The sequence below is a fragment of the Aegilops tauschii genome, chromosome 6, assembly GCF_002575655.3.
Source record: "Aegilops tauschii subsp. strangulata cultivar AL8/78 chromosome 6, Aet v6.0, whole genome shotgun sequence".
Lineage (NCBI taxonomy): Eukaryota > Viridiplantae > Streptophyta > Magnoliopsida > Poales > Poaceae > Aegilops > Aegilops tauschii.
The window spans coordinates 475,444,141-475,449,407 of record NC_053040.3 but is presented as its reverse complement, the minus strand read 5'-3'; positions in this window follow the sequence as shown (position 1 = coordinate 475,449,407).

Here is a 5,267-nt window from a genome sequence, read left to right as displayed (position 1 = left end):
AAGTCGGAGACGCAAAGAGGCGGCCATGAGGCAGGATGGCGCGCCCCAGGGGGTAGGGCGCCCCCTACCTCGTGGGCCCCTCGTGGGTCTCCTGACCTAGCTCCTTCGCCTATATATACTCTTATACCCTGAAAACATCCACGGGAGCCACGAAACCACTTTTCCACCGCCGCAACCTTCTGTACCCGTGAGATCCCATTTGGGAGCCTTTTCCGGCGTCCTACCGGAGGGGGATTCGATCACGGAGTGCTTCTACATCAACACCATTACCTCTCCGATGAAGCGTGAGTAGTTTACCACAGACCTACGGGTCCATAGCTAGTAGCTAGATGGCTTCTTCTCTCTCTTTGATTCTCAATACCATGTTCTTGGAGATCTATTCGATGTAATATTCTTTTGCGGTGTGTTTGCCAAGATCAGATGAATTGTGGATTTATGATCAGATTCTATGAATATTATTTGGTTCTTCTCTGAATTCTTATATGCATGATTTGATATCTTTGCAAGTCTCTTCGAATTTTCGGTTTAGTTTGGCCTACTAGATTGATCTTTCTTGCAAAGGGAGAAGTGCTTAGCTTTGGGTTCAATCTTGCGGTGTCCTTTCCCAGTGACAGTAGGGGCAGCAAGGCACGTATTGTATTGTTGCCATCCATGATAAAAAGATGGGGTTTTCATCATATTGCTTGAGTTAATTCCTCTACATCATGTCATCTTACTTAATGCATTACTCTGTTCTTTATGAATTTAATACTCTAGATGCAGGCAGGGTTCGATCGATGTGTGGAGTAATAGTAGTAGATGCAGAATCGTTTCGGTGTACTTGACACAGATGTGATGCCTATGTTCATGATCATTGCCATAGATATTGTCATAACTATGCGCTTTTCTATCAATTGTTCGGCAGTAATTTGTTCACCCACTGTAATATTTGCTATCTTGAGAGAAGCCACTAGTGAAACCTATGGGCCCCGGGTCTCTTTTCTGTTATATTGAATCTCTTTTACATCTTACTTTCCGTTCTATAAACCAAAAATACCAAAAATATTTACTTTACCGTTTATCTATCTCTATCATATCTCACTTTTGCAAGTGACTGTGAAGGGATTGACAACCCCTTTATCACGTTGGGTGCAAGTTGTTGATTGTTTGTGCAGGTATTCGGTGACTTATGCGTTGTCTCCTACTGGATTGATACCTTGGTTCTCAAACTGAGGAAAATACTTACGCTACTTTGCTGCATCACCCTTTCCTCTTCAAGGGAAAAACCAACGTAAGCTCAAGAGGTAGCAGGGACTAACTTCCTTTGACAAAATTCTTCTTCTATATTTTGAGTACCTAAGCTGAGACTAAAATCAAACACAATGTATTAATGAGAAACATTATTCATCATCCCCTTATCAGATATGTCAAGTTCTGTTGCAAAGAAATGAGAGATCTTTATAGCTCAAACATGGTTATAGTAACTTACATAAGAAGGGGGGGCATGAGGCAAACCACATGATAGAACTTTTTTTCTTTGAAACCAAGTGAAGTGCAATCATGTTTTGACTTCAGTAGTACTGTAGTAGCACTTGATATGCAAGTTTCCGAGCTATTGCATGAACATCTTACGTTCTGATTGACGAAAGCATGAAAAAATATGTCCTATTTACTTGCCAGCATAACAATCCCAATAATCTCTTCCACCCAAATAATGGTGTCCTCCTTAAGCTAACACTTTTCACACATGTCACTGTATTACAGTTGTTCATACAATGCATAGAATCAAAAACATCACAAGAGCGTATGAAAGTATTAGTCTTGCACATGATGAAGGAGCTTTGTTTGTTTGAAAATCTTTACATTAGCAAGATGACATATTTTTGCATGTCATAGAATGTTGTTTCCTCTAGCTTAAGCTACACCTCAAATCAAATTTACCAAATAAATATTTCTGCCGCACTTTATTTATACTTTTAGCAAAAATGGAAATAGCCAAAAGGGAAATTAAGCATAATATTCCACGGGTAACACTTAGATGATGATCAGAACTGATATGCCTTGACTTGACCAAGTAAAATAAGGTATCAGCTTTGCTACACCTATGGAATTTCTTTATGGAATTAGCTTATAGGAATGACATGGCGCTATTTGATTGGATATCATGGGCCCAAGACAAAAATTATTGGGGTATTAAAGAGAAATTATGTCCATAGGTGTGATTCCATAACTACCTGCCCGCGGGATAATGTATTCTTCGAACAAAGATTTTTCCTATAATAAGTTTTTTGTAATCATATTGTGACTATTATACTACTGAACTTTTCCCAATATCAGAATTCCTATTACAGCACAAACCAATAATCAAAGCAATAGATGTATGAGGATTATAACAAACCGTATGGTTTATAGCCCCCCCCCCCCCCCCCCCCCCCACCTTTGTCTCTATCTTTATTAATCTTTGACACATAATTAACCTTCTCTGAAGACATGCATTTATGAAGTACCTCTCAAAACTACGTGAAAATAATCCCGTGGGTATAGAAAGAGAGAAGACACAATCTTATTTTTCTACATCCATTGCATCCATATCAAAAGGTAAATAGACCATCCAAAGAGTTATACTAACTGCAAACAGAAAAGCAATAATTTTTCTATTTGAAAGAAAGCAATAATGTTGCTGACCTTCCGGCTATGCCTCATGGAAAGCATGCGTCTTCTTGACACACCACTGCATCCGTTAAGTACTTTTCTAGTTCTTGAGGTATTTGGTAGTATACATGATTGATTTCCCTGCAAACAATACATGCATATCATAGCAGCAATCAAAAGAAAGAGGGAGAGAGAAAACACAATGATTTTTTGTAAAGTTAGGTAGAGAGGAATTGTGAGTGCAACGGGGCCAACCTCTATCAAGCACCACCAAGTCGGTATCCTTGATGGGATCCTTGCTAAACATCATCCATGGAACAACTTGATTTTTGGAGAAAGAGAGCCTAACAAATAGAGACGCCGGAGCCGCAACTTTGTAGTAATTAGTTACCTCTCAAGCAGCGTCCGAAACAAACTTTGCCATGCTTGGATGGAGACATTGCGCCGGAATCAGTCTTAGGATATCGAGATCTGCAGATGAGCATTTAGAACAGATGAATAATAATAAGATATTATAAAGTGAGCAGCTAATGTTCACTTGCAAATGGTTTCTTTTGGTCCCTTCGCTTTGTATTATAGAAACGTAGCAACTAGTATCTTATGCTGAACTAACAAGAACACATGCAGATGGGAAAGAAAAGAGTCTGAAACTGCAAGTCATTTATCCTTTTGGAATCATGTGCTTGCATACCAGCCGAATGAAATAAAACATTGCTTTCCTTAGAACATGTACATGTGTAATTTTTGTGTTGCTATTGCAGTTTTTTTTGTACTTTTGAGAGAATTCGGAGGGCTCTTGGGACTAACACCTTTCTTTTGCTTCATACTCACATAATTTCTAAAGAAGAAGATTATATATGTTTCAAATGCAAACAAATATTTTTGTAGTTGCCATATATAGTTGTTCAATTGTGTACTATAACAAATAAAAAAAAGCCAGATAAGGAGAGGGCATGTACCACTATCTCATGGCCATATGAAGCAACTAAAGTTCACATGCTAGTTTTTTTCCTGTAACCCAGAACATAGTCTTAGATAAAGGTCCTATAGAACAAAATCAGATGCAGGTTTGAAGTGAACACATAAAAATTCGTTACTATAAATGTTAACTAACCACTGGTACCTACATGATTAGTACTAATTCAAATGCTTGCTTTGGAGCTAGAACTGAACTTCGGTAAGGGGATCTAAAGAACGATGCTATCAGTCAAAAGGACAAAATCACAATCTAGTGTTGATGGCATGCTCGATTCGACAAGTTGGTGCATGAGCAGAAAGAGTACAAAATTCTAGACCAGATCCTTAATTCTGTAGCAGAACTAATCCGTACAATAATAAATCATGCTATTTTTTATTTTTTTGCGTAGATGGCATGGCCAGTAGCAAATGTGTATATATACGCAATCGTGATGCAGATTCACACGTTCATCCAAGATTACGACAACTCGCAGAAAAAAAAATATAAAAATCCTCATGGGGGCGACCGCTGGTGCATACAGTGAGATTCGATTTCATGGCCGCGACGTCGGACCTCAAAGAAGATCGGCTGGTGCTGTCGCGCGTCGAGGCAGTTGAGGACAGTATGCCATTTCTCCTCCAGCGCTTGCACCGACAAATCAATTAGTAGCAGTAGGTGAGGATTAGATGTATCTCGTCTTCAATTTCCAGGCTTTTATTTGTAAGGAGACCGAAAGTAATTAGAATCCTCCCGTAAAAAGTGATTATAGTCCTTCTCTCTCACATGGGTGGAAGACGCTGAGTAGGCATATCATCCGATGGTTATTTTTCCGTCATTAGTTAATCCTACGGATGGAATTTTCTAACCTCCAGATTTAACGTGGAACCTCGTATGGTGCTTACAATTAGTAAATAATAATAATATACCAATTACGCTATTGAGCATGCATCTTTCACAGCGGCACATGCAAGATCAGTACAGCCACTACCTACACATTAATCGACATACACACAAAAAAATCATTCAAAACCACCTAACTAAATATTAGAGGCATTAATGATCTTCAAGATTGTTACGAGGCCATAAGAAGTATACTAAAAACTAACTTGGAAGTAGTATATTAAGTTTTACACCTCCATCCAATACCAGCTAATCCTCTTTAACTAAACCAAATCAGACCAAAATTCTTATTGGTTTGTGTCTTTGTCCAAGTATCATGGCAGGGAAATAAAATGATGAGTGTTACATTATATCAAGTTATCAACCAACAAAAAAATAGGACATCACATGAATTTACATGTCAGCAATACAATAGGCCGTAAGACTTTGGTTTATGCTTGGATAAAAAACATACCTGAATTTTGGATGATTCATGTAAATCCAGAGGGAAAACCAAGATTGCAACGTTAGCAAGAATAAAGAAACTTCAAGACATGAAAAGGGGAAAGCCTTCACTATTACATGTAGATGTGCCTGAATGCACTGCTATGCGAATTGAACAAAATACAAACCAGGAAAGGAAACTGATTATTTGCATTTTGATCATATTATATTTATTCTTCCAATTTAAGCATATTACACTTTCTAATCTTATTTTTATATTACACAGTGAAACTCATTTGTTCTAAGTAACTACAAAGCAATGCCGGCTGAGAAAAGAAAACTACAACTGAAGACA